This window comes from Pongo abelii, chromosome 3, assembly GCF_028885655.2.
Source record: "Pongo abelii isolate AG06213 chromosome 3, NHGRI_mPonAbe1-v2.0_pri, whole genome shotgun sequence".
Taxonomy (NCBI): domain Eukaryota; kingdom Metazoa; phylum Chordata; class Mammalia; order Primates; family Hominidae; genus Pongo; species Pongo abelii.
The window spans coordinates 30,723,254-30,747,052 of NC_071988.2; the positions used below are offsets into that span (position 1 = coordinate 30,723,254).

General features: G+C 35.3%; 1 long non-coding RNA gene across 1 annotated transcript in view; it reads left to right on the plus strand.

The window, feature by feature from the left end:
* Nucleotides 1-2,017: 2,017 nt before the first annotated feature.
* Nucleotides 2,018-23,799, plus strand: part of LOC129058840 (uncharacterized) — a 51,082-nt gene continuing 29,300 nt past the window's right edge. The window contains exons 1-2 of the long non-coding RNA XR_008524254.2: nucleotides 2,018-2,376; nucleotides 4,662-4,816. This is a non-coding gene — a long non-coding RNA (uncharacterized LOC129058840). The remainder of the gene's footprint in view (nucleotides 2,377-4,661; nucleotides 4,817-23,799) is intronic.

Sequence of the window (23,799 nt, forward strand, 5' to 3'; positions counted from 1 at the left end):
ATTTGGAGAGACTTTGATAGTTTTTCACTTTCGCAAGATATCACACTGGTCCATTATATTAATGGCATTATGTTAATTGGGTAAAGTGAGCAAGCAGTAGCAAACATGCTAAACTTATTGGTGAGATATTTGCATGCCAGAGGATGGGAAATAAATCCAAATAAATTCAGAGACCTTCTACCTCAGGGAAATTTCTAGGGGTCCAGTGGTGTGGAGCCTGTCAAGATATTCCTTCTAAGGTAAAGGATAAGTTGCTGCATTTGGCCCCTCCTACAATCAAGAAAGAGGCACAATGCCTAGTGGGTCCATTTGGATTTTGGAGGCAACACATTGCTCATTTGGGTGTGTTACTCTGGCTCATTTATCAAGTGACCCAAAATGTGGCCAGTTTTGAGTGGGGTCCAGAACAGGAGAAGGCTCTGCAGAAGGTCCAGGCTGCTGTGCAAGCTGCTCTGCCACTTGGGCCCTATGACCCAGAAGATCCAATGGTGTTTGAGGTGTCAGTTGCCGGTAAGGATGTTGTTTTGAGCCTTTGACAGGCCCTCATAGGTGAATCACAGCAGAGGCCTGTAGGATTTTGGAGCAAGGCCCTGCCATCTTCTGCAGATAACTACTCTCCTTTTGAGAGACAACTCTTAGCCCATTACTGGGCTTTGGTGGAAACTGAACATTTGACCATGGGTCATCAAGTCACCATGAAACCTGAACTGCCTATCATGAACTGGGTGCTTTCTGGCCCATCTAGCCATAAAGTAGGTTGTGCACAGCAGCATTCCATCATCAAATGAGAGTGGTATATGCGTGATCAGGCTCGAGCAGGTCCTGAAGGCACAAGTAAGTTACAAGAGGAAGTGGCTCAAATGCCCATGGTCTCCCCTCCTGCCACTCTGCCTTTTCTTCCCCAGCCTGCACCGATGGCTACATGGGGTGTTCCCTGTGATCAGTTGACAGAGGAAGAGAAAACTAGGGCCTGGTTCACAGGTTCTTCACAATATTCAGGCATCACCCAAAAGTGGAGAGCTGCAGCACTACAGTCTTTTTCTAGGACATCCCTGAAGGACAGCTATGAAGGGAAATCTTCCCAGTGGGCAGAAGTTCGAGCAGTGTGCCTGGTTGTGCACTGTGCAAGGAAGAAGAAATGGCCAGATATGTGATTATGTACTGACTCATGGGCTTCAGCCAATGGTTTGGCTGGATGGTCAGGAACTTGGAGGAAGCATGATTGGAAAATTGGTGATAAAGAAATTTGGGGAACAGGTATGTGAATGAACCTCTCTGAGTGGTCAACAATTGTGAAGTTATTTGTATCCCATGTGAGTGGTCACCAAGGGGTCACCTCAGCAGAGGAGGATTTTAATAATCAAGTGGAAAGGATGATCAGTTTTGTGGACACCACTCAGCCTCTTTCTCCAGCCACCCTGTCACAGCCCAATGGGCTTATAAACAAAGTGGCCATGGTGGCAGGGATGGGGGTTATGCATGGGCTCCCCAACATAGACTTCCACTCACCAAGGCTGACCTGGCTGTGACCACTGCTGATTGCCCAATTTCCCAGCAGTAGAGACCAACACTGAGCCCTCGATATGGCACTATTCCTTTAGGTGATCAGCCAGCTACTTAGTGGCAGGTTAATTATATTGGACATTTTCCGTCATGGAAAGGGCAGAGGTTTGTCCTCACTGGAATAGACACTTACTCTGGATATGGGTTTGCCTATCCTGCACGCAATTCTTCTACCAAGACTACCATCCGTGGACTCACAGAATGCTTTATCCACTGTCATAGTATTTCACATAGCATGGCCTTTGACCAAGGCACTCACTTATGGGTAAAGAAGTGTGGCAGTGGGCTCATGCTCATGGAATTTACTGGTCTTATCATGTTTCCCATCACCCTAGAGCAGCTGGATTGACAGAACACTGGAATGCCCTTTTTAAGTCCCAATTACAATGGTAACTAGGTGACAATACTTTGCAGGGCTGGGGCAAAGTGCTCCAGAAGGCTGTGTATGTTCTGAATCAGTGGCCAATATATGGTACTGTTTCTCCCACAGCCAAGATTCACAGGTCCGGGAATCAAGGGGTGGAAGTGGAAGTGGCACCACTCACCAACACCTTTAGAGATCCACTGGCAAAATTTTTGCTTCCTGTTCCCATGACATTATATTCTGCTGGTCTAGAGGTCTTAGTTCCAGAGGGAGAAACACTGCCGCCAGGAGACACAACAACGATTCCATTCAACTAGAAGTTAAGATTGCCCCCTGGACACTTTGGGCTTCTCCTACCTTTAAGTCAGCAGGTTAAGAAGAGAGTTACTTGGCTGAGGTGATTGACCCAGATTATCAAGATGAAATCAGTCTACTACTCCACAACAGAGGTAAGGAAGAGTATGCATGGAATATAGGAGATCCATTAGGGCATCTGTTAGTATTATGATGGCCTGTGATTAAGGTCAATTGGAAACTACAATAGTCCAATCCAGGCAGGACCACAAATGACCCAGACCTTTCAGGAATGAAGGTTTGGGTCACTCCACCAGGAAAAAAAAACATGATGCTGAGGTGCTTGTTGAAGGCAAAGGGAATACAGAATGGGTAGTAGAAGAAGGTAGTCATCAATACCAGCTATGACCACATGACCAACTGCAGCAATGAGGACTGTAATTGTCATGAGTATTTCCTCCTTATTTTGTTAAAAACATGTCTGTGCATGTATACACTTTTACTAAAAAAATCTTGATTTTATTTTCTTTCTCCTTTATCATGCGACATAAGATTTATTGACTTCATATTAGCATTTATGTACTGTTAACTTTATGTAACAGTATTTGGGTTGGGGATTGGTGCGTTTCTGGTTGTATGAAGGATAGTTATATTATGTTAGGCATAATTACAACTTTATTAATTGTCTTTATTTGAAGATTATGTCTGATATCAGGAGATGTGTGTGGGTTCAAGTTGACAAGGGGTGGACTTGTGATGGTTAATACTGACTGTCCACTTGATTGGATTGAAGGATACAAAGCACTGAATCTTTGGTGAGTCTGTGAGGGTGTTGCCAAAGGAGATTAACATTTGAGTCAGTGGGCTGGGAAAGGCAGACCCACCCTTAATCTGGGTGGGCACAGTCTAATCAGCTGCCAACATAGCTAGAATATAAGCTGGCAGAAAAATGTGAAAAGAGAGACTGTCCCAGCCTCCCAGCCTACATCTTTCTCCTGTGCAGGATGCTTCTCGCCCTCAAACATTGGACTCCAGATTCTTTAGTTTGGCAACTCGGATTGTCTCTCCTTTCTCCTCGGCCTGCAGACGGGCTATTGTGGGACCTTGTGATTATGTGAGTTAATACTTAACAAATTCATATATATATATTCCATTAGTTCTGTCCCTCTAGAGAACCCTGACTAATACATACACTCACACTAAATATTTTTAATCAGCTAGCATGTGAATACATTAATAATTAATCATTTCAACAGATGATCTTTATATCTTAGCAATAATGTACCTCTGTAATTTCTGTATATTATTTAAAACTATGTGAAATAAAAAATAGAGAAAAATTATATGAATTTGCAATATACGTATAATTACTATCAGATTGCAGTATAAGCACAATACCATTCTCAAGATCACTAGTTTCTTCTACTATGAAAAAAAAATTCCAGGACTCAAAACAGAATGATTATAGACCTCATTGATTTTTTTTCTTAAGTAAAGCAATTATACTTTAAAACATGTTCTCAAGGAGGAGAAAAAATGTTATATTAGACATTGCACTGGATATGAAGTTAAGACAGTGTTTTTTCTTTGTTTTTGTTTTTGCTTATTTGTTTTTAATCTCAGTTCTACCACCTGATAGCTTCAGGACCCTGAAAAAATTGCTTCATCGTCCTATACTATAAAGTAAATGAAAAGCATAGAAAAGATAAATATTTCATTTATTTCTCATCACCGCCAAGTGAGTTGATCCTATGAGAGGCAATATAGTGTAGTATTAACAGTGGAGGCTCTGAAATTAAACAGTCCAATACCACCAATAAATGCCAATCAATGAGTTAAGCTGACTCAAGACTGCTTGACTGAAGAGCCCATGTCTGCCCCACTCTTACCTCTATGGCCTTATGAGGATGTGTATGAGAAATCATTAAACAGCACTGGAGAAAGAAGAATAACATCTGTCCTTTAAGACTGCTCATAGTTCTGACTATGAACATGACTAATAACTGTGAATGTTGTTTTCCCCAAAATTGCCTTGTGCAGAATTAGGGATATTTTTTCTTTATTTATTTGGTGCATGATACTGGAATGCTGTCTGTGAATAATTAATATTTCCAGTAAGAGGTGTTTTTTTTTTGTCATATCAGTTCAATTTAGCTTTATCAGAAAAAGATCAAGGATAATATTCAATAATAAGAGACATATGTAGCTTAGAGTAACAAATATAAGCTGCTTCCAGATGGTTTACAGAAATAGTAGAAAATAATATGGGAAAATAGATATGGAAGTATCAAAATAATAAAGAAAATACACTTCCACTTGAAAAATAATTTAGAGTTGCTTTATAAAGAATATCTTATAGGTAAAAAAATTATTTAAGAGACTTAATCATTGTTCTCTGCTCCCTTTTCCTTTTTGGAATAAATGTCTTTCTCCTTGGAAGACAAGTAAATAGGAAATTCACAATTTTTCCAGCAAAACTTGTATGTGCAAATACAAGCAAAATGACAAAGCAAAAAACATTGTTTACCATCAAACAGCACCAAAACTTCTGGCTGTGTTATTACCAGTTTGAATGGACCTTTGCTGAAAGTCCCTGTAAGTATCTTGATAGCAGATAATTCCAACACACCTCTTGTTTCTGTCAACTCTCTACCTTGAGATCCTAAGCTAGTTTAATAATATGTTCTCTTTGAAATGGTATCCAATGTTCCTTTAACTCACACTCCTATTTCTGCCCTCTCTGCCAAATCTGGACTCTTTGATTTATTAATTAGCTCCACTGCAATTAACTACAATGAATACTCTTTCTGCCCATTATTTTCTTTTCTTAAAGAAATCCTGGTCTCCACAGAATACATGGACTCCCCTGTGGTCCCTGAAAAATTATGTTGATCTTATAGCCACCACACATTGATGGTAAGAATGAAACCTTCAAGAACAGGAATAAGGATATTTTTCCTTGTTATAATTACCATTCCAAATTATTAATCCTTTATTCTTAGATAAAAACACTGTTGAATTCAGATAATCTGAATTGTTATAATCACTCTCAGTTATTCACCAAAAGATTTTGTCACTGACTTCATGGCTGTCCTTGGAGCCATCATTATCCTAGGCTATAATAGTGTCTTTGGGAATTCATAATAATTGAATCCACATGCTTTGTTTTTTTGTTTTGTTTTGAGATGGAGTATTGCTCTTGTCGCTCAGGCTGGAGTGCAACAGCATGATCTCAGCTCACTGCAACCTCAGCCTCCTGGGTTCAAGCAATTCTGCTTCAGCCTCCCGAGTAGCTGGGAATACAGGCACATGCTACCATGCCCAGATAATTTTTTGAATTTTTAGTAGAAATGGGGTTTCACCATATTAGCCAGGCTGGTCTCCAACTCCTGACCTCAGGTGATCCGCCTGCCTCTGCCTCCCAAAGTGCTGGGATTACAGGTGAGAGCCACTGTGCCCAGCCTGAATCCCCATGTTTTATAATTGTTTCTCCTCTTCAACTCCAACGGCTTTAGTTTCATGCCACATATGCCTTCATATACTTCAAGGCCACACCTAGAACTTTGTCATAATCCAAAAATGAACAATGAATAAAGTCTTATACTACAACATTCTATTACCTGATCAGACACTTTTCCAGCTCTCAGTTTTTCTCTTTAAATACAGATACATTTTAAACCTCATGGAGGCTTTTTGTTTCTGGATCAATCTGTCTCCTATTAATCCATTAGGTATATTCGAGATTTCCTTTCTTTCTTATTCAGGACTCCAGGGATACCTATTATTGTTATTGTTAATCATTGTTTTTATTGTTATTTTATACGTTTTTCTACAAGGACATTTCAAACTTTTTATCTCAGCCCAATTAAGGTAGAAAAAATCAAAATGATATGGAATAAAATTTTGACATACTAATCCTATTTAGCCTTGTATTTAGACTAGCATGTATAATGTTTCCAAGTATACATTTGTAAGAAATGCAAATTAAAAATGTATTCAATTTAGAAATCCAATCTAAGACTTAAACATTAGAAATGCATAATGTTTTCTGATAATTTAATAAGTACTTGAAAGTATGTAGCCCTATGTCCAACACATATCAAATGACCAGTAACTATTACATAGTCCAGAATGTCTGGAGAATTATCTTTTGATCATTTCATCATGCTACAGTGTCCAAGCTCACAGGGTTCCTTGAAAAGGCATTAAGAAGGAGTAAAAACATGTTTCTTTCATGAAGGAAATTTGAGCATAACATTAGGATGCACAAAACTCAAGAAAAAAAAAAAATTATATGTAAAAACACTAAGAAAAGTTTTTTAAAAGCCCAGAGGAGGTTTGAGTGAATGGGATCAATAAAATTATTCTGAAAAAAAAAAGGAAGGAAAGAGGTTTGAGTGAAGAGAGAAACATAGTAAAGAGAGTAGAAGAATTTCTTATTAAAGACCTCCATTTCTGGTACTGAGTGAGAGGCTGATTAATCTCAGAGTGAGTACCAGAAAAGCATGTATGTTTGGAAAAGATTAGGTGGCAATGAAAAGAAAATGTCATGTGGGATTTTTCAATATGTTCTATGAGCCTGGTTTAATAAAAAGTAAAAGCAGAATATGACACACTTAGTAGGTATTTTTGCGTTACTTCTTTTTTATCTTTTTAGTTACTACCAATGTACTTACGTTTTTGTGTGTTATGGCCATTTTCTACCTTTCCTTAGTGTTAGGATTCAGAAGTTGCTAAGTGTTAATATTTCCTAGTTAACAGAGCCTGGTGGGAGAGGATATTTGTTCATTTGTTTTTGTTTGATAAACAGCATATCTTTTTTTAAATATAAGGTCAACTTTTATTTTAGATTCAGGAAATACATGTGCAGGTTCGTTACATGGGTAATACTGCGTGATGCCGATGTTCAGGGTACAAATGATCTCATTACCTGGGTAGTGAGCATAGTATCCAAGAGGCAGTTTTTCAGTCCTTCCCTCACTTTTTTGGTACCCCCTTTAGTAGTCCCCAGTGTATACTCCTTTCTTTATGTCCACGTGTACCCAGTTGTTTGACTCCCACTTATAAGTGAGAACATGTGGTAATTTGTTCTTGCTCCTGAGTTAATTTTCTTAGAATAATGCCCTCCATCTGCATCCTTGTAGTTGCAAAGGACACGATTTTATTCTTTTTGATAGCTGTACAGTATTCTACAGTGTATATGTACTACATTTTCTTTATCCAATTCATGTATGTTGATTACATGTCTTTGCTATTGTGGATAGTGCTGCAATGAATATGCAAGTTCATGTATCTTTTTGGTAGAACTGTTAATTTTCCTTTAGGTATATACCCAGTAATGGGATTCCTGTGTCACATGGTAGTTCTAAGACCCTTGAGAAATCTCCAAACTTCTTTTCACCATGGTCGAACTAATTTAGATTCCCACCAACAATGTATAAGCATTCCCTTTTCTATGCAACCTCTCCAGCATCTGTTATTTTTTGACTTTTTAATAATAGCTATTCTGACTGTCTTGAGATGGTGTCTAATTGTGGTTTCGATTTGCACTTCTCTGTTGATTAGTGATGTTGAGAATTTTTTCCTGTTTGTTGGCTGCTTATGTATCTTCTTTTGAGACATGTCTGCTTGTCTTTGGCTCACTTTTTAAGGTGGTCATTTGTTTTTAGTTTCTTGAATTGTAAAAACCAATGGGGAAGGACTCCCTATTCAATAAATGGTACTGGGATTACTGGCTAGCCATACACAGAAGAATGAAATTGGATTTTTACCTTTCACTATATACAAAAATTAACTCAAGGTGGATTAAATATTTACATGTAAGATCTCAAACCATAAAAGTTCTAGAAGAAAACCTAGAAAATACCATTCTGGACATTGGCCTTGCTAAAGGATTTATGACCAAATCCTCAGCAGCAATTGCAACAAAAACAAAAATTGACAAGTGCGACCTAATTAAACTGAAGAGATTTTGCACAGCAAAAGAAACTATCAATGGAGTAAACTGACAACTTACAGGTTTGTGACAACCTCACAAACTGTGCGTCAAACAAAGATCTGATATCTAGAATCAACAACTAACTTACACAGTTCAGTATGTCTTTTTTTAATTTTTGATTTTTAAAAAATCTGAAACTTTTAAAATAGTGTTCTGGAATAATACTTAACATTTTCACATACAGAAACTAAAACTAAGCATCATATTTTAAAATATAAATATCTACCTAATTGATTTTGATTTATTATTCCACATAAAGATATCTGTTCAAGGAAGATAGCTCTTATTTCCTAAAAGTGAATACACTTATGCTTTTTAATATGCATCATTTTTTCTCTTTAGATGCGAGTTATTTTCAATTGCTTTGACTTAGATGAATGGAAGAAAATCAACTTCCTCTAACCATAGTACTTTTCAAAGACCTCTCCTATTTTAAATATGTATATTTTTTCTCCTTCCTGTATGATAGTGTCAGATTTATTCTCTTAAGTAGCAGTGAGTATGACTTTTAGAATGAGTGTTTGTAAAATTGTATTAGTGTTAAACAGTCTGTTTCTTGATGGGAACTGGTATTTGTATACACATTAAGTTTTTATATTGTGAAACTAATACATAAGTATGTAAAATGATTTTGTACTTAGAAATTCAACTATACATAAAACTAGTAGGGTGGTGTGTATTCTTGTACACTCTACATAATATAGAGATAATTGTGGATTTTTATTGAGAGAGTTGATTGGAAGAGTCCCAGCTCAACCGCTAGTCATTTTTTCGCTTTGGATAATCACTCAGAACCTCTGTTTTACCCATGTGGTAGAGGAAGAGCAGACTGCCTTACTTAGTCCAAGGAAAATAATTAGGATTAAGTGGAAAAAAGTTATACAACACCAACGTACATACATACTCCATAGCACTATATAGATGTAAGACAATTTACTATCTTTCTAAAATTGTATTTCCTTTTATGATATGATTATTGTCATTTTCTGCACTAGTGTTGAGCGTGCTTTAATGTTTACCTTAAGTAATTTATTAAGGTAAATAATTATTTTTGTTCTAAATCTTAAAAATAATAATAGTAACTATTCTTTATGGAGTATTTAGTATGTACCAAGCCCTGAGCTAAATGTTATGCATATCAGTGTTACATTTAACCCTTAAACAATGCTGTAAGGTAGCTATTATTGCTATTTAATTTTATAGAAGAAAATGGGTCTCGGGGACATTAAAATGACAGCTGCTTGATTTAAGAACCAAGATTCAAAGCCAGTTCTATTTGACATCAAAGTCAATTTGGCATATAAAAAACAAATCAAAGAAAGGCATTATGAAGTCATTAATAGCTAAGTTTCAACAGTAAGACACAAATGGATTTGAGTCTTACTCTAATACTAGGTGTGTGATCTTGGGCAAGTTCCCTTTGCATGTGTATATTTCTTCATTGATAAATGGGGATTAAAGTGGAACTTACTTTATGGAGCTGTTATTAGGTTTAGATGAGATATGTATACATGTAAAGTACTTAGCATAGTATCTGTCACACAATACATACACAGCAAATGTTTGCCTTTATTATTTAATCTTCTTAAATTTAGGTCCCTCATTCAAAAATGGAGATGAAAATAAAATAACACCTCCCTCAGAATGATAGTGTAAGTATTATATGAGACTATTATTTAAAAAATGGTACTGGGCATGTAAGTGCTCAGTAAATAATAATTATTGTCATTATCATCATCATCATCATGTCCAGTCTCATTCTGGTGAGCATCTACTCTGAATTGCAATATATTTGCTTCAAATTCTGTTGGTTGCAGATATTTGTTACCTTTGTCACCTCTTAAACTGCACCAAGAAAAGCTCAATGACTCTGATGAATTGCCTAGCATCCCATTAGGGCTCACTTAAAGGCTGATAGCATAAGGAGAAGATATTATTTGTTTTCTATACTAAGCCAAAAAAAAAGACGAAAAAAAGTCACTAAGAGCAGGGAGTTTGTATTGCACAACATTCAATGTTAAATGAGCGTCAGTAAAAATAGGTAATTAGAACAATTCCTTAGTCAACTGTAATGGAAAAAAATATATCTGCAAAGGGGTATGGTGTGAGATAAAGAGACAGAGACTACCATGTGCGAGATACATTTATGATGTAGAATGATATGTAATCCATCAGCAGCTGAATAAAATGGAATGTGCTCTCTTGGTTGCTAATTTGTAGCGGTATGAATCTAATGTACATAATGATAAAAATGACAAGGAGTTGGGAGTTGCAGTAGGCAAAAGTAGAACTAGGAAAAGTAATCATAGTAAAATTAAATACGAATTCCAAATAATGTAAATGATTTTTACATTTGTGTTCAAGAAATATAAAATAAGAAAAAGGCTAAACTGTTCTTTCTAGCCTCCAAACACCATCAACCAAATTTTACTTTTATAATTTACATTTGAAAAAATGAAATTTGACCATATCTTCCCCTTAACGAGGAGTGTGCGTGTGTATGTATATCAACACACCTTGTTTTCCCCTTCTTTAGTTTCATGATTCTACCCTCAAATTAAGGTATTATTTTATTTAACAATAAATATTTATTGAGTGCCTGCCATGTTCCAGGTGTTGTTCTGGTATTTGACAGACATAAGCAACCAACACAGGAAAAGATGGCTTCCTTCTTGCACTCTATCAGAGAAGAAAAAAATAATATCATAAAACCAATAATCATAATATCATAAAAAATTTTATGTTAAAAGGCTATTAATAATATGTAACATTTTAGAATTCTACATGGACATAATACCATGAGAGAACTTGACCTCTTACTATATTTTATGTTTTATCTTTGAAAAAGTGTACATGCCCGTTGTTAAGTTCTAGGAAATCATATCACATTAATTCTCTTTGATAGCTGCAAGATGCAGATTGTTCCCATTTCAAGCTTCCTTTGGATTTCTAATTGGCTTGGCTATGCATTAAAATGTAGAAAACTGTGGTCATAAATTTGTATTCAGCAAGCATTGGTAGCATGGTTCAGGCACGTGGAAATGTATAAAGACATAAGAAAATGTGCTACACAGGCCATTTGGCGAAATACGTCCTTGAAGATTTTTTCAAGTGGTCCCTGTGAATACAATGCATACTTTAATCTCATTTTAGTATAACTTCCGTGTTTAGATTTGTTTCCACCTGTCTGTGAATTCCTGAAGGATAGAAACCCTATGATTTATCATTAAACAGGCTAACTGTCAGCTCTATGACCAAGAATGGCCAGATTAACTACCAATGAGAAGAAACCCTATCCTAGGGTCTGAGCTTATTAATCTATGGTCTGGGCTTTTCAGAGTTGCCCCAACTGATGTCAGAAACCCTAACCAGTAAGGCTTGGTCATATGCCTAGAAATGTTCCAAAGATTGTTCTTCCACACCTAGATTATTTCCAATACATTATTGGATAGCTTGTAAAACTAATCCATTTTCACTGACATGACTGGGAAATTCAGTCATAAAAAGTCTATGCAAAGATCATGTAGATACAGTTTTAAAAGGAGTAGGATAAGAAAAATGGCAGAAGGATAAGAAAAATAAGATAGGTTCCTGAATGGGCTTTGTAAAGAGGTTCTGTAACTATTGTTTAGTTTTTCTTGTATTAATTTCTTCCACTCATTAACAATTCAACAGTGGTTTCTATTTCTTTTTCTGCCTATTTTGTTTTGTTTTGTTTCATCTTCTCTCTTTCTCTCTGGGATCTTCCTTCCATTTTTATAAGAGTCTTCATTTTGTCTAAGGAATTGGCTTACAAAGATGTGCTCAATTTCTTCCATTTCATTCTCTAGTACACAGCTTGCCTTTGCAAACCTTATCACTGAAATTTGTCCGAGGTGGAAAAATAATACTTTCCTTATGGCATAAGATGAACAGGTTCTCTGACCTAAAGACTGTTGTAGTCAACAATGTCTTTACATGCTTGGTCTTGTGAGTTCTGAGAATGCTGTCATTGAGTATGCCTGGCTGATACTCACCCCTAACTACCATGCTTGTTGCTAACTGCTGGTACTCCACTGGGTGTGAGGATTGTGTCAATATGTATCTTTAATTTACTAAGACTTTATTTCTGTTTAGAATGATTAAATTATAGATTTTGATTTTAGACCAATATTTTAAATTTATAAAGATAAAAAGTTTTAGGAACCTCTTGCTGCTATTTTTCTTATCCTTCTCTTTTTAAAACTATATCTATATGATCTTTTGCGTAGGCTTTTTATGGTTGAACTTCCCAATCATGTCAGTAAAAATGGATTAGTTTCACAAGATATCCAGTAATGTATTTGAAATAACCTACATGTGGAAGAGCATTCTTTGAAATATTTCTAGGAATATGAGCAAGGCTTGCTGGTTAGGGTTTCTGATATCAGTTGGAGCAATTCTCAAAAGCCCAGACCATAGATCAATAAGCTCAGACTGTAGTATGGATCGAAAAGGCAGAGTGTATTGCCAATTTTGGCTTCTGGTGGAAAGTCCAAGTTGATAACTGAGGCTAGTGTATATGTTGTATACTATGATAGTTTCTACATTAGGTAGCTAGTCACCAACAGTTGTCACGATAAGGTGAAAAAATATCCCAAGAGGAGTCAGCCCAGTTAAGATCATTAATTTCAAAGTATGGAAGACTGGTATTTTATACAAAATTCTACCTCATAATAGTGTGAGTTTGGGAAAGCAATATAGTCTTTCTGGGTCTTAGGTTTTCATACATTTGCAATGAAGAGAATAAAATGCTAGTACAATTTACAAGCATTGTTAATGCTGAGGCATTTATAAATGTTGGAATACAGAGGAAGTTATTCTTAGTATCTAAAAATCTAGTGTTGAGGGCAAACAAATAATGCTAACAGTAAATATATTTATTTCACAGTGTAATAATACTGCTTACTTTTCTATAGTATTTCATTGTCTACAAAACAAATGTACAAACATTATCTCACATCTTTACACAGTAAATAGGACAGGGCTTATTATTTTGTTTAAAGTTAAAGATGTTAAAAATCTAAAAATTTAAATGATCAGCTATCTTTAATTATTAAGAGAAACAAGTCACATCCTAAAATGGCTTAAAGTTAAAAGTGATTTTGCTGTCTTAAATAATAACAGAGTCAGAGATTAAGGGCAGTATAGGCGTGACTGAATTGGGGGCTAATTAGAAAATATTCTTATTTCATTTCTCTGAAATATTATTACTCGGGATGCTGAGGCAGAGAATTACTTGAACCCGGGAGGCGGAGGTTGCAACAAGCCGAGATCGTGCCACTGCAATCCAGCCTAGGAGACAGAGCAAGATGCCATCCCCAAAACAAACAAACAAACAAACAAACAAAACAAACAAAATATTGCAAAGATGGGTTCAGTCTTTTAATAATTTCTGTAAAATTTCTGAGAGTAATTCCAATTTGATAGGCTTGCATGATATGCCCACCACCAGTTGGGTGTAAAAGACTGTGATTTGCTATCAGTCAAATAATGCTCAATGCATAGAACTGTATAGTGGGAGGTGAAACCTTTTCTTTTGGCCCACCTGAACAGAGTTCTATAGAAATGAATAACCAAATGAAAATTTGGCTAATGCTCAAGAAAGAAGTAAGAATGCTGGGGATGGCAACAGAAATGTCTGCTTCTGTAGATGAACAATTAAAGGTGTTATGGTTTAGGTTCCAACAGAATACAATGCACACAAAAGGAGAAATAAAAGAATGATTTTTTTTCCAAATTAAAAGATAGGAGAAAATGACTGAGAAAAAGAATATATGTGCAAGTGTGCAGCAACCTGAAAGATGAAAGAAAAAGAAAATGTTTGCAATGATTACTAGAGTAAAGTAGTGTGAGTCATATAGTAGATGAGCCCTGAAAATCTTTATGGAAAGCAGTCCACTTGGAGAATTGCACAGGCCTTCTTTGGATTGCCCATTTTGATACGTACAATTCTAACTAAAGGTATGACAAGATGAATTCCATAGACAATATATCTGGGACAGACATATCCGAGGAAACTATTTTTCTATTTAATATACTTTTAACTGCTTCATTTCACCAGACTACATGCCATAACAGGTTTAAACACTATTAAACTCTATTATACAGTGACAAAGATATACACTAATCTCTGAAACATGAGCACAGCTCATGAAATTCCCTGCTGAGAAGCTATCGGTTTGCGTTTCTGCTGAAGTTACAGCCCATAAATGTAGGCCTGAGTTCTCAGTAATTATTCTTTCCTTTCAGATCATCAGAAGGAAAATAACCTCATGTATTTATAGCCATTTCTACTAGGTATTCAATGATTATTTGTTGATTCTTGCATTGATTTTTATACAGGATGTTGTTATTTGAAGGAATTTGTTGGTGGGAAAGATCTAATTGGACTGATTACATAGGCAGCATGGCCTTCATAACAAGCTCTGTCCTATTTGCTGGCATTTGCAAATCTAGGTTAGAGAGGGAGGAAAAGGAAAAGAGAAAGAGAGAGAGAGGAAAAGGGCTGATGATAGTTCCTTTCAGCTTAGTTCATTGATGATCTGTAGCCTTTTTCAAAGTTGAGTATATATAATATATAATATATATTTCAAATATCATGTAATTATTTACTTTTTAAAATAATATTATAGCCTGTAATCCCAGCCTTTGGGAGGCCAAGGTGGGGCAGATCACCTGAGGTCAGGAGTTTGAGACCAGCCTCGCCAACATGGTGAAACCCCGTCTCTACTAAAAAATACAAAAAAAAATTAGCCAGGCATGGTGGTGGGCACCTGTAATCCCAGCTACTCGGGAGGCTGAGGCAGGAGAACTGTTTGAATCTGGGAGGTGGAGGTTGCAGTGAGCCGAGATGGTGTCCTTGCACTCCAGCCTGAGCAACAGAGTGAGACTCCATCTCAAAAAAATAATAACAAATAATAATATTTTAATGTGAAAAAAATTTAAAGTTAGAGCTTATTTGATTACCTTAAGAGCTACATGACCTTGACAACAGCCCGTCCAAACTATTGTACAAAAATTGGCTAAACATAGAGTTTAAAATACTAAGATGACTATCCCAAGGCCAATCTAGTGGCCGTATAACTCTGGAAAATTATTGTGAAGCAGCACAAAGGTTATATTATATAACCTATAAAGGAAATATATAACAATGATAAGTTGACATGGAGGTTATATTGGAAATATACATGCATTGGAAATATAAATGGATTATATATTATATATTGTTATGTATTTGTCTCAGGATGGTGCTGAGACAATTTAGTAATATAATAGGTAGAAGAATTTTTTTTTCTACTAAAATTGACCTAAAGATCTTTATGGGGTTACTTTGCAAATATGACCATAAATTCTAGTAGTCTGTCTTACTAACTTTATTTGAAACTAAGTCTATTTCTTAAATTGTATAAATATGAAAGCATTAAAAATATAGGCCAAATCATTTGAATGAATATTCTGTCATCACTTTTTGTGGCCTTAGGATAAGTTAGAATTTTTTCACGCTCCACATTCTAATTTGCATAGAAAGAGATTATTTTAATTTTTGATAGGATAAAATGCCTAAATGGTTTAATCAATAAAGACTGCCATAAGATATTATAACTTATTTCTTCTCTCTAACTGTATGCTTGTTCAAGAGTAGAGCAACTATTGTTAACAATGTACTATACATTTCAAAACAGCTAGAAGTGAGGACTTGAAATGCTCTCAACACATAGAAATGATAAATGCTCACAGTGATGTATATCCTAACTATCCCGACTTGATCATTAGACATTCTATGCATGTAACAAAATATTACATGTACCCTATAAATATGTACAAACATTATGTATCAATTAAAAATAAAAAATGCTGGCAATGTAGATATGCAGAAGATATGGAAACTATGAGCAAAAAGGAATTTGGGAATGCAGAATTGTGTAATTCATCAAGCAGAAATTCAACAGTTATTTTGCCTAATTCTATGATGACTCTTTGGAAGGCACCAAAGAGATTAACAATATGCCACTGAGATATATCAACTATATTTATTTAATTGTATTTATTTAAAAAGTATTTATTTAAAAAGTAAGAAATACAATAGTGAAGCAGAGCATAGTTAAGCATACAATAGTGAAGCGGAGAAATGAAAGGGGAGGAAAGGATCAGGAATTGAGGAATGTGGTTAAAAAAAGTAAGCAGAGTTGGAAGAAAGGAGTATAGCACATTTTTTTAAAAACAGGATAAAACCCAGATTTGCTGGAATGGCACTGATTGTTCTATCTGATGTCTCTCAGAGGACCCAGTTTCTTGGGTTTCCTAATACATTTCACATCAATATTTTCAAACTCAACCAAACATTGAAATATAAAATTAATATGCTCAAGAGATAGAACAGTAAGGTAATTAAGAGCCTAGCTCCTAGAGACAGACCAACTGTACTTGAGTTTTGGCTTTGCAATTTAATTGCTGTAAACTTGGTCAAGGTATTTAACTTATCTGAGCCCCAGTTTTCTTATCCATAAAATGGAATTATTAAGATCTCCTTTATGAGTTAGTTGTGGTAATTATACATACTATGATATTACTTACATGTGCTGGGCACATGATTAGTCCTTTTGCTTGTTATTATCATTACCAACTTAGTGCATTATTACTAGAATAACTTTTTAAAATTTAGTAAGTTTTATTTTAGAACAGTTAAAGATTACAGAAAATTTGAAGATAGTACAGAGTTGTTATACATACCACACCCAGCTTCCCCTATTATTAATATCCTACAAATGTATAGCATATTTATTACAACTTATAAACCAATACTGATATATTATTATTAAGCAAAGTTGATATATTTTTCAGATTTTCTTAGTATTTACCTAATGTCTGTGTGTTCCAAATTCCCATCTGTGATACCTCATTACATTTAGCTTTAATGTTTCCTTAGGCCCCTCTTGGCCATGAGAGTGTTTCAGATTTTTCTTGTTTTTGATGACTTGTACAGTTTTAAAGAGTATGAGTCAGGTAATTTATAGTATGTTCCTCAGTTAGGATTTGTCTGATGTTTTTCTCATGATTAGGGTTGGATTGGGGTTTTTTTTTTTTTTTTTTTTTTTTTTGAGACGGAGTCTCGCTCTGTCGCCCCAGGCTGGAGTGCAGTGGTGCAATCTTGGCTCACTGCCAGCTCTGCCTCCCGCGTTCACGCCATTCTTCTGCCTCAGCCTCCCGAGTAGCTGGGACTACAGGCGCCGGCCACCACGCCCGGCTAATTTTTTTATTTTTTTATTTTTAGTAGAGACGGGGTTTCACCGTATTAGCCAGGATGTTCTCAATCTCCTGACCTCGTGATCCGCCAGCCTCGGCCCCCCAAAGTGCTGGGATTACTAGAGTGAGCCACCGCGCCTGGCCGGATTATGGGTTTTAAGAGAAAAACCACAGAGGTTAAGTACCATTTTCATCACATCATACAAAGAGTACATATTATCAACATGTCTTATCACTATTGATTATGGCCTTGAGCAGCTGACTGGAGATAGTGTTTTTCAGTTTTCTTCACTCTAAAGTTACTTTCCTCCTGCCCTGCCCATCATATAAATTTTGGAAGGATATCACTGTTCACCACCCACACTTAAAGTGTGGGAATTACCCCTGGACTTCTCAAGGGAGAAATATCTGCATAAATTACTTCAAATGTTGTACAAGAGATTTGTCTATTTTTATTCATTCATATTTGTATTGATACATAATAATTGTACGTATTTATGGAGTACATATGATATTTTGATATATGCATACAGTGAGTAATGACCAATCAGGATCATTGGAATATCCATCACCTCAAGCATTTATCATTTCTTTGTGTTGGAAACATTCCACATCTTCTCTTCCAACTCTTTTGTAATACCCAGTAAATTTTTTTAGCTTTTGTCACTCTATTTTGCTACTGAACACTAGAATTTGTTTATTCTATCTATTTTTGTACCCATTAGCTAAACTCTCTTTATCATCCCTCTCTGAACTACCTCTCTTAGGCTCTTGTAATAATCCTTCTACTCCCTGTCATTGAGATAAATTTTTTACTTCCCATATATGAGTGAGAGCCTCCAATATTTGTCTTTCTATGCCTGGCATTTCACTTACCATAATGTCCTGCAGTTTCATCCATGTTGCCGCAAATGACAGAATTTTATTCATTTCCATGGCTGAATAATATTCCACTGTGTACATATGCCATATTTCTTTATCCATTCATCTATTTATGGCCATTTATGTGGCCTCCATAGTTGGTTACTATGATGAGTGCTTCAATAAACATAGGAGTGCAGGTATCTCTTCAATATACTGATTTCATTTCATTTGGATATATACCCAGCAACAGGATTGGTGGCTCATATGGCAGATCTATTTCTATTTTTCTGAGGAAACTTCACACTGTTTTTTATAGTGGTTGTACAAATTTAGCTTCCTACCAACAATCTACTAGTGTTATCGTTTCTCCACATTATTGCCAGCATTTGATAATTTTTGGGCTTTTTGATAATAGTCATGTTAACTGGAGTGAAATGATATCTCATTGAGGTTTTGATTTGCATTTCCCTAATAATTAGTGATGTTGGGCATTTTTTTCATATATCTGTTGGCCATTTGTATATCTTTTTTTGTGAAATGTCTATTCAGATCATTGGCCCATTTAAAAAATTCAATTATTTGTTTTTTTGCTGTTGAGTTGTTTGAAAGTTGCTTACATATGATGGTTATTATTCCCTCATCAAATTGATAGTTTGCATATACTTTTTCCCATTCTGTAGGTGCCTTTCACTAGGCTGATTGTTTCCTTCACTGTGAAGAAGCTATTTAGCTTGATGTTATCCCATTAGTCTGTATTTGATTTTGTCGCCTCTGCTTTTGAGATTTTACCTAAAAACGCTTTGCCTAGACCAGTGTCCTGAAGTGATTTAACAATGTTTTCTTCTAGAAGTTTAATAGTTTCATGCATATCATTTACACCTTTAATCTACTTTGATTTGATTTTTTGTATATGGTGAGATATGGGTCTAGTTTAATTCTGCGCAACAACATCCACTTTTCCTAGTACTATCTATTGAAAAAACTATTCTTTCCCCAGTGTATCTTCTTGGCACCTTTGTAAAAGATGAGTTGAATTAAATGCCTTGACATCCTTCCGGGTTTCCTGTTCTGTTTCATTGGTCTACGTGTCTGTTTTTATGCCGGTACCATGTTGTTTTGTTTACTATAGCTTTGTGGTATATTTTGAAGTCTGATAGTGTGATGCCTCCAGCTTTGTTCCTTTTTTCTCAAGGTAGCTTTGGCTATTCAGAATCTCTTGTGGTTCCATATGAATTTTAGGGATAGTTTTTCTTTCTATGAAGAATGATATTGATATTTGGATGAAAATTGCATTGAATATGTAGATTGTTTAACATAATATGGACATTATTTTCAATTTTATTCCTTTCAACTTTTATTTTCAGTTCAGTTGGTGGTACATATGCAGGTTTGTTACGTTGGTAAATTGTGTTTTGAGGGGGTTTGTTGTACAAATTATTTTGTCACTGAGGTAATAATATAGTACACAACAGGTAGTTTTTTGATACTCGCCCTTCTCCCGCACTCCACCCTTAATTTGGCACTGATGCCTGCTGTTTCCCTCTTTGTTTCTATTTGTATGCAGTGTTTAGCTCCCACTTGTGAGAACATGCAGTTTTTGGTTTTTTGTTCCTGCATTAATTTGCTTAGGAAAATGACCTGTAACTTCATTCATGTTGCAGCAAAGGATATGATTTCATTCTTTTTAATGGCTGCTTTGTATTCCATAACGTGTATGTACCATGTTTTCTTTATCTAGTTCATCACTGATGGGCATCTAGGTTGAGTCTATGTCTTTGCTACTGTGAATAGTCCTGTAATGAAAATGCATGTGCATGTGTCTTTATAGTGGAACCATTTATATTCCGTTGAGTACATACCTAGTAATGAGACTACTGAGTCAAATGGTAGTGCTGTTTAAAGTTCCTTGAAAAAATCTTTAAACTGTTTTCCACAGTAGCTGAAATAATTTACATTCCCACAGGCACTGTATGTGTTCCCTTTTCTTTGCAACCTTGCCAACATCTGATATTTTGATTTTTTAATAATAAACATTCTGACTGCTGTGAGATGGTATCTCACTGTGGTTTTGATTTGCATTTATCTAATGATTATTGATATTGACCATTTTTTCATGTTTCTTGGCTACTTGTATGCCTTCTTTTGAGGAGTGTCTGCTCATGTCCTTCACCTACGTTTAAATGGTGATACTTGTTTTTTGCTTGCTGATTTGTTTAAGTTCCTTATAGATGCTGGATATTAGACCTTTGCTGGATGTATGTTTGGCAAATATTTTCTCTTATCCTTTATGTTGTCTGTTTACTGTTGATAGTTTCTTTTGTGGTGCAGAGGCTGCTTAGTTTAATTAGGTACCACTTATCAATTTTTTTTTGTTGCAATTTCTTTTGAAGACTTTCTCATGAAATCTTTAACAGAGCCAAAATCCAGAATGGTACTTGCTAGGTTATCTTCCAGGGATTTTATAGTTATAGGTTTTATATTTAAGTCTTTAATCCGTCTTGAGTTGATTATTGTGTATGGTGAAAGGAAAGAGTCCAGTTTCAATCTTCTGCATAGCCAGTTATCCCAGCATTATTTACCGATTAGGGAATCCTTTCTTTGTTGCTTGTTATTGTCAGCTCTGTTGAAATAATATGGTGGTGGGTGTGTGGTTTTATTTTTGGATTCTCTAATCTGTCTCGTTGGTATATATATCTGTTTCTATACCAGTACCATGCTATTTGATTACTGTAAGCTTGTAAGTATAGTTCGAATTTAAGTAGTGTGATGCCTACAGTTTTGTTCTTTTTGTTTGGGATTGCTTTGTCTATTTGGGCTCTGTTTAGGTTCCATATAAATTTTAGATTTTTTTTCCAATTTCATAAAAAATGTCTTTTTAAAAATTTGTTTGCAACAGCTCTGATTTATTTCAGCAGTTCTTTGTAATTCTAATTGTCTAGATCTTTCACCTCCCTGGTTAGCTGTATTCCTAGGTATTTTATTCCTTTTGTGAATATTGTGGACAGGATTACATTCTTGATTTGGCTTCCAGCTTTGACATTATTAATGTATAGAAATGTTACTGATTTTTGTATAATACATTGATTTTGTATCATGAAACTTTGCTGAAGTTGTTTATCAGAGCTAGGAGTTTTTGGGCAGAGACTATTGGCTTTTCTAGGTATGAATCATATCATCTGTGAAAAGAAATAGTTTGACTACCTCTCTTCCTATTTGGATACCTTTTATTTCTTTCTCTTGCCTGATTGCTCTGGGTAGAACATCCAGTAGTATGTTGAATAGGAGTGATCAGAAAGGACATCCTTGTCTTGTTATGGTTCTCAAGGAGAATGCTTCCAGCATTTTCATGTTCAGTATGGGGTTGGCTGTGAGTATGTCGTAGATAGCTCTTATTATTTTGAGATGTTTCTTCGATGCCTAGTTTGTCAAGGGTTTTTAACATGAAGTAATGTTGAATTTTACTGAAAGCCTTTTCTGTGTTTATTGAGAAGATCATGTGGTTTTGTTTTTAGTTCTGTTTACGTGATGATTCACACTTATTGATTCGGGTATGTTGAACCAGCCTTGTATCCCAGGAATAAGGCCTATGTGATCATGGTGGATTAGTTATTTGATGTGCTGTTGGATTCTCTTGGCTATTATTTTGCTAATAATTTTTTTCATCTATGTTCATCAGGGATATTGGCCTGAAGTTCTATTATTTTTTATTGTGTCTTTGCCAGGTTTTATGTATCCCAATGATGCTGGCCTTATAGAATGAGTTAGAGAGGAGTTCCTCCTTGATTTTTTGAATAGTTACAGTAGGACTCGTACCAGCTCTTCTTTATATGTCTATTGAAATTTATCTCTGAATCCATCTGGTCCATGTCTTTTTCTTCTTAATAGGTTTTTAAAAATTACCTATTCTTTTTTGGAAGACATTATTAGCCTGTTCAGCATTTCAGTTTCTTGATTCAGTCTTAGGAGGATGTATGTTTCCAGGAATGTATCAGTTTCTTCTAGGTTTTATGTTTTGTGTGCAAATAGGTTGTTATAATAGTCTTTGAGGATTTTTTTTTTTTGTATTTCTGTGGAGTTGGTGGTAATGTCCTCATTAGCATTGCGTATATTTGGATCTTCTCTCTTTTTTCCCTTTATTATTCTAGCTAGTGGTGTATCAATCTTACATGTTCTCTCAGAGAACCAACTTCTGGTTTATTTGATTTTTGCATGATTTTTTTTCTCATCTCCATTTTGTTCAGTTCAACTGTGGTTTTGGTTATTTCATTTCTTTTGGTAGCTTTGGTATTTATTTGCTTTTGTTTTTCTAATTCCCCTAGCTGTGATTTTAGGTTGTTAATTTGAGATATAACTTTTTGGTGTGTGTGTTTAATGCTGTAAACATTCCTTGTAACACTGCTTTAGCTGTATCCTAGAGATTCTGGTATGTGTATCTCTGTTTTCATTTATTTCAAAGAATTTCTTGATTTCTGCCTTAATTTCATTGTTTACCCAAAAGTCATTCAGGAGCAGATTGTTAAATTTCCATATAATTATGTAATTTTGAGATATCTTCTTGTTTGTATTTTTATTGACAGTATGGTCCAAAAATGTGGTTGGTATGATTTTGTTTTTTTTTAATTTCTTGAGAATTATTTTATGGCCCAGTTTGTGATTGATTTTAGAGCATATGCCATGTGCAATTAAGAAGAGTGTATATTCCACTGTGGTTGGGTGAACAGTTGTGTAGATGTCTGTTAGGTCCCTTTGGTCAAGTATTAAGTTTAGGTCCTGAATATTTTTATTAGTTTTCTGCCTGAATAATCTGTCCAATATTGTTAGTGAGGTGTTGAATACTTCTGCTACTTTGTGTGTTTATCTAAGTCTCTTCATAGGTCTCTAAGAATTTATTTGATAAATCTGGGTTCTCCAGTGTTGGGCGCATACATATTTAGGATAGTTAAGTCATCTTGTTAAACTGAACACTTTATCATTATGTAATGCTCTTCTTTTTCTTTTTTGATCATTATTGGTTTAAAGTTTGCTTTGTCTAAAGTAAGAATAGCACCCCTGTTCTTTTTTGTTTTCCATTTTCTTGGTAGATCTTTCTTTATCCCTTTACTTTGAGCCTATGGCTGTCATTGCATTTTGATGGGTCTCCCGAAGACACCATACAGTTGGGTTTTACTTCTTAATCCACCTTGCTACTCTGTGCTTTTTAATTGGGGCATTTACCCCATTTACATTCAAGGTTAATATTAATATGTGCAGATTTGATCCTGTCATCATGTTTTTAGGTGGCTATTATGCAGATGACATTGTAGAGTTGCTTTATGTTAATTGTCCACATACTTAAGTGTGTTTATGTGGTGGCCAGTAAAAGTCTTATTTCCATGTTTACACCACCTCAAAGACCTTTTATAAGACAAGTCTGGTAGTGAAAATTTCCTTAGCATTTTCTTACCTGAAACTG